Source organism: Mugil cephalus, chromosome 1, assembly GCF_022458985.1.
Source record: "Mugil cephalus isolate CIBA_MC_2020 chromosome 1, CIBA_Mcephalus_1.1, whole genome shotgun sequence".
Taxonomy (NCBI): Eukaryota; Metazoa; Chordata; class Actinopteri; order Mugiliformes; family Mugilidae; genus Mugil; species Mugil cephalus.
The window spans coordinates 54,026,777-54,040,533 of NC_061770.1; the positions used below are offsets into that span (position 1 = coordinate 54,026,777).

At 42.1% G+C, this 13,757-nt stretch overlaps 1 pseudogene; it reads right to left on the reverse strand.

Moving 5' to 3' along the window:
- Positions 1-558: 558 nt before the first annotated feature.
- On the reverse strand, positions 559-13,534 carry LOC125015137 (annotated as a pseudogene).
- Between the last annotated feature and the right edge of the window lie 223 nt (positions 13,535-13,757).

A 13,757-nucleotide genomic window follows, 5' to 3' on the forward strand; every position in this document is an offset into this window, starting at 1 on the left:
AGCCATTAACATGCTATACAGGAGTAGCACACAACTGCATGACTAGTAACAAACAAAAAGTCATTAGAGGACAGAAAATAAATTAGAGGATGGGAGCTCAGAGCATCATCCTCCATCATCCTTGGCCTATAGCAGCATCACTAAGGGATGGAGTCACCTGAGCAGCACTAACTATGAGCTAAGTAGCTGCCTGGTTTGTTGTTTTGTCTGTGCCCACCCTGAAGATACTTTGTGTTGAAAATAAATCATTCTCTTTCTCACTGCAGGGAAAAGGGCAGTCATCTGTTTATGTAACCTTCAACTTTCCCTCATGGAGCACTCTGTAGCATATCCACACACAAACACACCACGTATGAAACATGTCAAATCTGAACAGACTTTTCAAACTTTAACTCCTGTGACCTGCTGCTCAAGATGTGACTGGGAGTCCATCTGTGATCACAATATGTTCCTATGTCCTGATTCAGAGTTTGTCTTTGATTAAAACCACATGAAACTGTAAGAAGACCATCTCATAAACACAATGAAAACACTACAGACATTTTACTACAGGACAAAAAAATTAAAAAGTTTATTGATGCATAACATAGTTAGAAAAGGCCAAGCTTTTTACAATATACTTAATCAGTTCAGGGAAACATTAAATACTTGTTATACTATCAGTTCTTCTCAACATAGTTAGCTTCTTTAAGTGGACATGTAACAGAATGATGTTTGATGACAGAACATGAAGAACTGAAAAAGATGCTGATATTAAAGCCACACGATCACTACATTCATACAAACTGAAGCTTTTTATAAAATACATCTGCACTAAAAGCAGCACATTCAGCTGGTTTATGTCTTTAAATATCTGCTATTCATGTGAGTAGCTTCACTTTTATGATGTATTCAGATGGTTTTGTTGATACAGATCTCTATTGACCTGAAAGGAAATAGACAAAAATAAATATCCAACTCCCAACTGCTAACTTCTGCTTAAATCCTAGATGTCAAACATGTTTGATGTCATTCAGGTTTAATGTGAGCAGTTCAGAAATCTTAAAATTACATGTGTGAACCTTCACGTTACCAGATAATCTGATGATTTATCCTCTATTTACCAGGAGGGTGGAATCCAGGAACAAATCAGACCAAAACTCCTGTAGTCTGAGCACAACAGAGATCTATTCTTAGAAATCAATGTTATATTTACCATGAGATGTTCCTGGTTTGATTTCAGAATAAAATGTTTCATCAGCTGCTGCAGGAGCTGATTTTCCTGTAACAAAGAGAGAGATTATTTCAGTCACTTAAAACTAAAAAATACATCCAGTTTCTTCACTAAAATGTAAAAGAAACCTACTGTACTAAAAGAAATACAAGACAACGTGTAACAAACAACAATAATATCTACATTAGGCTCCAGCCAGACACATCACATAAAGATCATCCTGTTCCAACAATCACTGCTGCAGGTGGACGTAGACTTGACTCACCTTTGTCTCTCTTGGCTTTACCTTTCTTATGGAAGAGAACCTGTTCATACATCAGACCGTCATCTGAAACCAAAGCCACACTTGAGGTTTCAATTGTACAACACAGAAGAAGGATCTTTTTCTAGACAGGACTGTTGTAATGAATCAAACCTGGAGATGATCCAGTCTTCACAGCAGAGTAAACACAGCTCTCCTCTGGTTTCTGCTTCTTCTCTGTTAAAGGATCAGATGATATTATCTGTTATTTAGATGCTACTGGTCTATAAAAGGGTCTCAGCTGCTGTTTGTTCTACATCTTGTATGTGGTTGTTTCCACATAAAACACTCACCCTTCTTAGTGATGTTTTTAAGCTCAATCAAAGAATATGTGACATCCCTGGATTCATCTGAAATATAGTGACATGTTTGAACTTCAGTCATTTACAGAAAATCTTCTCATTCTAGTGTTTAAAAATATTCATGTTAAATATGAATCACTAACTGGAAAAAGTGGTTACAACTTTTAATATTTTATTTGTTGTAAAATGTTGTCTCATCTTGAACAGAACGAGCTTGAACTAATTACTTAGAGCTTGGATTTATGAAGTGGTCAAACCTCATCAGCAGCATTAAACTCTAACAACCTCAGAGCAGATGTAGATCAGAGCTGCACAACATTCAGGAGGAACTTAATCTCCTGAGACCCTGCGTCCTCATACGGGGACATGAAGTTTTAGGTTTTATTGCAGCTTATTCTGCTTCATTTAAACCCATTGTCCTCGTTAGTGGACACTTTTTGTCTGCCATCTAGTGGTAGCAAAGTTAAAACTTATTCATTTACGCTTAGTAACGTTTCTAGTTTGATATGACTCACAAATTTAACATATTTTATGAATAGCAATGAGCTACAACATCAATAATTAGCAAGTACTCGTTTGAGGATGTTGGGACTTCATTGTTCTGTCTTTTCTCATTCATGTTGAGGTATTAAAATAAACAGTTTTATATTTTGTCACACTGTGGTGACTTCTTTATAATATAAATAATGAAATAATACCAGTGTCTACATATTAGGACATGTTTCCCCCCCCAAAAAAAACCTCTTCCTATAAAGGAGTATAAGGGCCAGCCAAAAAAATAAATAAATAAATAAAAATAAAAAAATCCGGGCAGGTCCCACCACGCATTAAAATAAATAACTTGAGAAAATATCAAACTACTAGCTATAGTAATCCAATGCAGCCGTCAGAAGAAGAAAAGAAAAAGTGAACTGTCATTAAAGATTAGTCAGAAACTAAAGTCAGGGTTAAGGCTGACCGTGGAGAGGAGAAGGATGTTCACTCTGTTGACCTTCATCCTGGTTGATCATGTGATCTGTAACAGAGCTATGATTTGTGCTCTGAGACCTGGTGAAACCAAAACATTTGAATCCAGTAGATTTAATCAGAATCTCTGAAAGTAATTCTAGTACGTTGAAGATGAGACAGAGGAGAGTTGTACCAACCTGATAAAGCAGGAATCTGTGAAAAGACACATGATTTTGAAGAGACATGGTTTTAAACTAATTGTTCTCTCACAGTCTTGTTGCTTTCACAGTCCTCATAGAGTAATCACAATAAACATCTAATATCAGGAAGAAATGTTCTCACCCTTTGACTGTTTGTAGAGACACAACAGCAGCAGAAGAATCATCAGTGAAATTCCACAAACCAGTCCAACGATCAATGGAAGAAGAAATGAAGAGCTCTCAGACCTGGACACTGATGTAAATAATAATGACATTCAGTTAAATGTAGCATGTAAAATATGTCATCAGCACAATTTACAAAGATCCCTTGTACTATCAATAATAACTGTAACGATTCCTCACATGTTACAGCCATCCAACTCTGTGGTGATTGTTTTCCTGAGGACTGACACTTGTAGAAGCCTTCATCTGACTTTGACACTGCAGAGATGTTCAGCTCCTCTCTGGTATCATTTTGGATGAGTTTGTCATTGTGATAGAAAAACACAGTAGAAAGTTGTTGTTGTTCTCTGAACCTGCAGCTCAGAGAAACAGAATCTCCCTCAGTGACAGGATGGACAGGGCTCACCAGGATGATACCATCAGCTGGAAAACAACCAAACAATGTTAGTGTCAGTCAGAGATCAGCTGGTGTAGACCTTTAAAAAACCCTGACACAATGATGGGAAAGGCTTCATGTTGGTTTATTTGCTCATGAGAAGATCAGGGAATATTTAATCTGAGCATCAATATACAGTATTCATTTATAAAAAACAAAAACACATTTAAACTGCCTCTCTAAAACAAATTATTAAAAGTTTTAGATGACATTTTAAAAATTTCAAACTATTTCAGAATATTTGAATGAATACCAAGTATTACACATGTATAATACTTGTTCTATTTAGTATTTGGCTGCAAACCTGAAAACGTTAAAGAAATGATTTGATCATAAGAAGATAGACTAGAAGGAAGGAGATATTCACTTAAATCTACAGCCAAAGATACTGGGAACAACTGAATCTATACCATGGACAGTGATGTTGACTGCGTTGCTGAACTCTCCTGATCCAGACTCACACCAGTACACTGCATCATCAGACTGGGATCTGGATAATTTACATGTTGATCCAGTCATTGTCCCCAGGTAGAACAGTGTGACAGGACGCCATCATCAGTAAACCTCCTCACTCTCCACTCAGTAGAGTTTCCCTCACAGCTCAGAGAGACAGAGTCAGAGGTGAAGTGCTGCACTCTGTCAGGATTCACTGTGAGAGACGCTGATGAATGGAAATCTGACAAAGAGTCAAAGCAACAACAGTGATATTAATATTAAAACGGCCACAATGCAAATACTTATTTACTTTCATTTTTTTTTAATTGCTGAAATTTAGTGCAAACATGTCAAGCTGCAGTGTTTTGGTCAAACTATTTTTTCTACCATTTCAGTTTATTTTAGTTGATATGCACCAAGCAGCAGTGTGTAAAATGAGAAACTACATGTGTACTCTGACAATCTGATCAGTTAGAGCAGTAACATGAGCAAAGATGAAGAGTAAAGACTCAAACACATGTCGTTCCTTAATGAATTAAAGTCATATTGTTCTTTCTTTTCTCCTCTTTCATTTTTTTTTTCCTTCTCTCTTTTCCTCCTGTGTAAACATGTACTTTCTTCTAGACGCAACTTACACCCACACAACACAACACAACACAACACAACACAACACAACACAACACAACACAACACAACACAACACAACACAAATAACCTCCTGTGTTTTATAGATGACCTGTACCAGTTTATTTTGTCTCTGTCAGAAAACAAGTTTCAAAGTCTTGAAACTCTTTTTTGTGTTTCTCATTTTCTCCGATTTTTTGAGAGGAAAACATGATGGTTAAAGAGAATTAGTTTGAGGTAGGAAAAGGAAATATCATACTAACATTAGAGGAACATAAATATGCACAGTCAATGAATTGTAAAAATGTGTTTTAGTTTTCTAGATACTGCATGGAGGTCACAGATAAAAGATGATTAATAAAAGTAAAGACATAACATCTATTTATTGAGAGAACAGATGGAAACAGACTGACCTCCAGACCAGACAAACTGAGGTGGACTGTAATCAGTGTAAAACACTGGCTCTCCTCTTCCAGCTCTACACACATATCCTGCTGTGTGTGTCTGTCCATCAATGATGTAGGAATCTTGTTCAGTTCCACTGATGCTACCAGGAAGCAGCTCATAGTTGGAATATTGATACTTGTGTGATAGATCAGGAACAGCTTTATACCAGTTAAAACCTCCATCCTGCAGATGGATGTTCAACCTCACAGCTCAGAGTTACTGAGGCTCCAGGACTCAGCCATGATGGAGACACAGAGAGGACAGGTTGTTTATCTGTTGATAGAGGTTTTATCAGAATGAAAACATGTTACTATGTTCTGATGGTAGATTACATTCAACATGTGTGTCTTGTGAAGTTGGTATTATTTATCTTAATATGATTGCCTGTGACCTCTTAATGAAATATATATGATATAAATATGAAGTTACAGTCAAATACGTGGTGACTGGTGAACTATTATGAGACTTACTGATGAATACAGTCAATCTGAAGGAATCACTCCACTCTGTTGAAGACTGTTGTTCACTTTTCATTCTACCTTTACACTTGTAGTCTCCAGTGTGGAGTGAAGAATCAGATTTAATCCTGAACTCATTTAGATTTGGAGGTTTGTATGAACTGGTAGATCTCCATTCATACTCCCACTCAGTGTCTCCTCCATGGATCTCACATCTGAGAGTAATCTCCTCTCCTCTGTAGATCTGAGGCCAGTTGGGTTGGAGAGTCACAGTCGCCTTGTTTGGAACTGTTCATGTTCAAGATTCATTAATAAAGACACAAACTTCAACATCAAACAGAATGACTTGATGTATCCATAGATAGACATTGGATGTCTGCATTTTTGGTTCCTCCTTTTTTCAAACTCACCATTTCCATTGATCCTGACTGAATCACTGTACTCTGTGTAGTAAACTGGGTCTCCTCTTCCTCCTCTGCACCAGTACAGTCCTTCCTGTGAGACTCTCATTTGTCCATTTGAATAGAAACCAGCATGTTGTGTGGTCAGAGGTTCAGAGGACTTCTCATCTCTGTACCAGTAGTATTTCCATCCAGATGATGGCGTCACTGAGCAGGTCAGAGTCACTCTGCCTCCTACTGGAATATCTCTGGTGTCAGCACTCAGTCTGGCCTTTGGTTTAGTTGCTGTTGAGTTCAGGATAAATATTTATTAATTATCCATCAACGTTTCACAGCATAAATCAAAAAGGGTTTGAATAAAGGTAACTCCACTTCACCTTTTATGAGACCCAGAGACCTAGAAAACCATTCACACCTTGAGACTGGAGGCTCCCACCAACAATAGCCTCGTCAGAGCTCCATTCATAGGGTAAGTAGCCTAGGCACACAATCCCCCATCTCAAACCAGGTAAGTACCAGCCTACAAGTCCAGTTGCCTTTATTCAACACCTTTTTGGATTATCATGACCTGGATGACTGAGAGCCTTCACAGACATTTCACAGGATAGTTGAGGAACACTCTGTCATAACCTCTGCTGACCCTCACATAGGAAGCTGCTGTTGTCATCAGTCTCTTTACTCTCTGGTCTGACTCCTCTTCAGTTTACAACTGACACATAAGAAGGAATCAGACCAAGCTCCATCAGAATAGCTTCATCTATTTACTGTGACCACAACACAGTAGAGTGTCTCAGTTGTGTTGATGCCTGTGTCATTCACTTCCATCCTCTCTCTCCTCCTCCACTACAGAACCATCTCTTTCATCTTATTATTTGCATTGTTCAAAACATACAGTTCTCAGGGAGAAGAACATTTTTAATCTCAAAACAAATTTCAAATTTTTCCGTCTTTGTCTTTTGATGAACGGAAAACATGTTCTATCATAGCAGATATTACTAATATTGCTTTTCTCTTTGCAGTTTTTGTTCTTCCTCCTCCTTGTAGCCCTATTTTTACACAACTGTACCCTGAATCTCACAAGCTTGTCCTTTGTTTCTGTGATACTCCTCAATTATTGTTGCTGGAATTTCATCAGATATTTCCACTCTTTGTCTTCCTCTTCCTCCTCCTCTTCCTCCTCTTGCCACCTCGCATACACACTCGTCCTCGTCCTCTCACATTGTTTCTTCTGTCCATTCTAAGACTTTCTCCTTCCCACCTTCAACAACCTGTTTGCTCTCTGACCTGGCTTATATTGGTTGTGTCATGATTTGAAACAAGTGAAATCAGTTTTGACTGGTTGTGTTGAATCAATGACGTGTGTTCTCTGTTTGCATTTGATTGTTGCCACTTGTGTTTACCAGTATGGACGACATGTGCATTAGAGTGCACAATGTGTTACTTATGAATCACAGAGATTTATTTGATACGTTCGAAATAAGAAATGGAAACTTCCTCCAATACCTACAGGTGACCAAGACAATCAGAAAGAAAATCCCAGTGCTCCAGAACTGCATACAGCCACCACAATTCGTCACCAACATTAAAAAACTCATACCGAAAAAGAAGAAAACCCTCTCTTTAATATATAAGCTGCTATCAACCACACATTTAATACATGTACCAATATCAAAATGGGAAGCCGATCTTTCTCTGTCTACAGACTTTGATTTCTGGACTCAGATCTGCCAAAATATATTTAAAATGACCAAAAACTCGAATTTACAGCTGATCCAGTTTAAAGTACTCCACAGATCACACACAACTCAATACAAGATGTATAGAATGGGCTTCTCCCAATCCGACAAATGTACGCAATGCACCCAAAACTATTCAGATTCTTATTTCCACGCTCTCTGGCTCTGTTCTCCGGTACAGCACTTCTGGTCACTTGTAACACAGAAACTCGCCTTAATTTTGGACTGCAGAATCCCATTAACCCCTAACTTGTGCCTCATTGGTGACCTGGAAACAATCAGTCTTCCTCACCATCTATCACAATCTGTCCTTGTAGCTCTCACCATCGCCAAGAAATCAATCCGGAACTGGAAGAACAAACAGTCACTAAACATTTCCCAGTGGTTGAACCTTCTTTCCGATTATATATCACTGGAGAAAATATCTGCTACCCGGAAAAATCAGTTGACTCTGTTTGCCAAAAAATGGTCCGTATTCTGCGACTCCCTCAACCTTAATTTGCATCTTGACTTTGCCTGCTAGCTTTTGCCACTTCTGTTCCACTTACTGTAATGCTATAATAATATTTCTCTTACAGTGATGAATGTCGTTATGGAAAAGATTTTATTGCCCTCTTCATCCAGGTTCACTAAGGAGGATCCCCGGACCACAACACCTTGAGCATGCATTAGGGGTGCCCTACTCCTTCTCACCCCTGGGTTGACTTCCGGCCCTGAGCGGTTTACCCGGCTGGCCTCCCTCTCCCCCACGTGGGGTGGCGCTGGAGACTTGCCTGGGGTTCCCTGTGGCTTCGGCGCTTGCTCACTTTCCTGGGGTCGTGGTGTATCGGTGGCCGACTCTCCCTGGATCTCCTGGTGGGCCTTGGCGGTCTGGGCTGGCGGGCTCCCTGTCCCCTCCTCTCCCTCCCCTCTGCGGCGCCCTCCTCCCTTCGCCCGGCTCCTCCTCCGGCCCCTCCTTCCTTCCGCTGGTGGCTGGGCCCTCGCTGGTCGTGGGGGGCCCTCCTGGGGTCCGGGGGGCCCCGGCGGTCGGGGCCACGCCCGGCGCCTTGGGGTCGGAGCCGGAGGGTGTGGGGGGCTGCCTGAATACCACCCTGGGCATGTCCGGTCGCTCCGTCGCGCTGGGGCTGGGGGGGCTGCGGGGGGTGGGGTCTCCGTCCGCCTGGGGGGCACCCCTGCCACCGCGGGGGTGGATGGGGGGTTAGCTGATGCCATTCCTCGGCTGGTCGGTGATGGTTCTTCGGGGTTTCCTGGGGGTCTGTCGCATCCTGGTTGCTGTTCTGGGCTGGGGGCGGGGTCTGGTCGGGGGACTTCCTGAGTCCTGGGGGCCCTCGCCCCGTCTGTGGGTCCCATGGGCAGCTGTTGCGCCTTGGCCCTGCTGCCGGGGACTTGGCCCTCACTTGCCTGCCTCCTACATTGCACTCACCTCACACTCCACCATACACTATGTCGCCCATTACAACCAAGGCTAGGTACACCACACACACCCATCCCAAGCTTTTAATGCACCTCACCTTAGGGGTCCACCCAGGATCGGTCAGGGTCAGGGCAGGCTGCAGGACAGTAGTGTGCTGCAGTCCTCTGACCCTCCTGTTTGCCTCCTGTTTGCCCCCTGTCTTAATGCACCACACCACATCCAGGGTCACAGGGTCACGGTGTAGGGGCTTGCTTCCTCATCAGGGACTGAGGAAGCACAGTAATAGGGACACTGTCACTTTTCATTATCCCTTGGCATGGCTTGGGGGGCCTGGTCCTCCGCTAGCAGGGGATCTTGGGCTGGCGGTCTGTGGCCCCACGGCGGTTGGTAGGGGTACCTACCTAGGTTCTCTGGTGTCCTCTTGGCCTGGCTTTGTCTCCCGGTGCTGCGTGGCGACGGGTTCGTGGCGGCTCCCTTGGGTGCCCGGTTGTTCCGGTATCGACTGGTTCGGGTGGTGGCTTGGTGCTCTCCCTCTCCCTTCGATGGGGGGCTGGGGTCTCTCCCTGGCGGATGGGGGTTCCCTCTTCCCGTGGTCTCCCTGGCCTGGGTGCGCCAGGGGCACGGGGCCGGCACCTTGGCCCCCCTGCTCGGATGGCCCGTCCCTGGTTTGGCGCTCGGCTGGTGCCCGTCTGCGGGGCTTTGCTGGGCTCCTGGGGGGGTCCTCTCGGCTGGAGAGGTGTCCATGGCTGCCCTGCGGGCGGGGGGTGGGGTCTTTGGGGGGGGTGTTGGCGGCAGTGGGTGGACGGGCTGTGGTGGCTGGGGGTGTGGGGGGTATGGGGAGCTGCTCTGGCCTGCACCGACTTGTGCTTGCTTGGCCGGTCTGGGGGTGTTGGTCGTCGCTCGCCATCTGCGCTGGGCTGTGGCTTGCCCCGTGGCTACGGTGGTTCTCTGGTCCTGTCACCCATGCGCCCCACACTGGGGTGGAGGTTCTCGGGCGCTGGGGCTTCTGACCTGACTCTGGGCCCTGATAATGGTCTCACTCATATTTAGGGAATGCCCACATGCATGTGTGTTGTCACCTGCCAGCCCGTGCTGGATCACATCAAAAAGAACTGATGAGTCCCGGCTATTAAGGGCTGGATTATTGTTTTCACTCTATCACTACGTGCCCTATGGCAGATTTCTCTCCTTCCATTGGGACACCCTTACCCCCCCTGGACTCTCTCATCTCTCCAGAGATGACTGTACCCAGTCATACTTGAGTGAGGTGACTTGGGAAGCACAGAACCCTGCACTCCACTAGTTCCTACTAGCACCACATGTATCTCCTCCACTGTCCATCCTTCTACATATTTTCTTTCCTTTGTTCCCCCCCTCTATCCACTGAGGTGTAGCACTGCCCTCCCTGCCACACAAGGTCACTACACTCAATAAAGTTCAACAGGACAGTTCTCAGGGAGGCTGGTGATGGTCACACTCACGCACTGAAGTAATAAAGCTTTCAGCTGCAAGAATATAACTGCATGAACCTCATATAATGTTGACACCCTGTGGTGTTCAACTATGCAGACAAATGCAGACAAAAAAAAAAAAAAAAAAAAAAATGTGCACAATGTGTTTTGAGAATGACAATGTGTTTAGAGTTCTACTGAAAAGTCTAAGTGAGATCTGCAAATTGTGTTTTACTATGTGAAATGGTTTAAGGTATTGACAACAGACTGCACAATTAGCTAAATGAGTTCAGCCAATGGCTTTTAGTGTTTTAGCAACTGAGAAAAACTAAAATAGTGTTGACAAGTAAAGACACAAAGCACATTTTAGCTTGATTCCATAAGCAGCACCTGAGGAGGAGCTCATTTGATTGTAACTCAGATTATATTCAACAATACTTCAAATCTGTACCTCTCATCACACATGATATTTTTTATAGTGTTAAACCCTGATCATAGTGTATGAGTCAATGAGTTTGATTGTTACGGTTAGAGGCTAAAAGAAGAAACACAGTGTTGACATTTAAATGTGTCTTTGAATATTTATGGTTAGGTAAATAACTAGACAGAATGAATTTATCTTTTTGTTTTTCTGAATGATTGAATGATATGGAAACATTGTTGGCCATTTGCCAGCTGAAAATAAGAGTGTCTGCCTTCAGACCAAACTCTTTATTAACTACTGACTATCAGGAGTAATCATAGTTTAACAGAACAAACAACAAACATGACTTACCAGATACTGACAGTGTGATGGCTTCACTCCACTCTGTTGTAGAATACGAGTCATCTCTGAGTCTACTCCTACACATGTAGTCTCCACTGCTGGACTCAGAAGCAGTGAAAGTCCAGTATTTATTGTCTGTCCAGTGTGTAGATGACCTGGGTGTTCTCCAGTCATATATCCACTCAGTGTCTTCACCTCCCTGGACCTCACATGTCAGATTGATCTTCTCACCTCTGAATATCTGAGGCCAGTTGTGTTGTTGTGTTACAACAGCCTTGTTGGAAACTGTTTCCACCAGATATGAACAGTTGGGACACAAATAGAAACATGAAATCAACAGAGAAAACTCAACATTGTAGGTTTCATCATTAATTCCAATGATAATGATGAAATCATGAATATTTCAAACTAAATAACTGAACTCACAGGTTATCTCAATGGTGACTGGATCACTGTGATCAGTGTAGTAAACTGGTTCTCCTCTTCCTCCTCTTCCTCCTCTGCACCGGTAGATTCCTCCTTGTGATACACTGATAACTCTGTTTTCTCCATCATTTGTTTTGACTTGAACTTCAGAGGTGTCCGTGCTACGTCTGAACCACTCATATTTCCATCCAGCAGAGGGCTCCACAGAGCAGGTCAGAGTCACTCTGCCTCCTACTGGTATGGTTGTTGGTCCTGATGTCAGTGTGGCCCTGGGTTTATCTGATGCTATAAAGAAAATGAGAAAATGTTTTGATATATGTTCAGATTTTCTGTCATATCAACCTGCCACTTTCAGTAAAATACTTTTCTGAATTCTTCATTACTTTAATTAACTTGACAAAAGGATGGATGCTTCAACAGACAATGCCACTATATTTATAATTTGTTTTAAATACTTTGAAGCAGCTGTGATTTATGTCCATTTCAACATGGTGGCAGAGCTACATGAAGTCATTTTATTTTAAATACAGACGTCCTGATCAAAGTCTCAAATTCAATGACATTCAAATAATATTTACTCTATAAAATTAACACACTTGAATAAGACAATAAACAATGAGATCTTACCAGATACAGTTAAAGTGACAGTTTTACTACACTTTGTCTGAGTTGATCTCTTGTGGAAACCACAGCACTGATATCCACCACTGTCACCTGGAGACAGATTTAATGTGTAGCGTTGATGTGTGTTGTAGGGAATAACTCCTCCACCATCCTTGTTGATTTTATAATCCCAGTCAGTGACTCCTCCTTCCTTTATGTCACATATGAAGGTAACAGACTCTCCAGTGAACAAAGGTGACCAGTAGGGGTCAGTAGTCAGCACAGCATCTACAACCAAACACAAATATTCTCCTCAACTTTACTCAGTTAACAACATAAAATAAACTGACTTCTATTTTACTCTACAATCTGTTTAGATACATAGATTAAAGTAATAAATATACTGACAAAACAATTCAGGGATGAATTATGTTCAGACTAATCTTGAATGAATAAAAATAATAAATAGAGAAACTGACCTTGAGCATGTCCACAGTAGAGGAGTGTATCCAACACTAAAATAAAAGTCAAAACTTCAACAGTTAAGAAATATTTAAAAATAACTGGGCTTCTTATGACATTTCCAGTTCCATATGGAACCAGATTAGTGAATAAATGTAACAAATGAAGAACCAATATTATCTGTCTGTGACTATTCAACACAGTTGTTGGCTCCTGAACTACATCAGATCACCTGTCAAAACCCTGCCTACATGTATGAAGATAAATAGTTGGTACTCACAGGTCAACAACAGCACACACAGAAAAGTGTGTCCCATCCTCACATCCAGCACTGACACTCTGTTGTTGTACCTGAGAAATACTTCCTGTTTGTATCAAGAGAAACTTGGAACTGCAGTCTATGAAGAGAAACAGTGAACTGTGAGGACAAAAAGAAGATTCATGTCAGTATGAGATCACTGGGGTTCTGCTAATGTTTTATTTCTGTCCTGTTAGTCCATCCCACTTCCTTCTGTCTTCACTAAAACTCAAAGCACTACACTGGGTTTGACCACAGAACACTGTGACACTTCCTGTCCTCCTACTGCAAATACAAACTCAGTTCACACTTGATTCTATCAAACCTACAACCATACGAACTTAGAGTAAATATTTATTTCAACACTTTACCTAAAATCAACATATATTTGTGTGTGTTATATTGTATATATCCAGTGCATCATGACTGTATTGAGTTGTACTGTGTTTGTTCTGAGTTCACCTACTGACAACGTGTCACTCTGCTTCAGACAAAGACTTCAACTTCATACCAGGAAGCAACAACTGCAGCATCTGAAGAGGAAGAAAGAACCGTGAGAAAAGAAGAAGTTACACTTCACATCAATATGAGATCATCCTCACATCCAGCCCCCACAACATCTCAGACCACTGCTCTGGGTTTAACATGTTGAT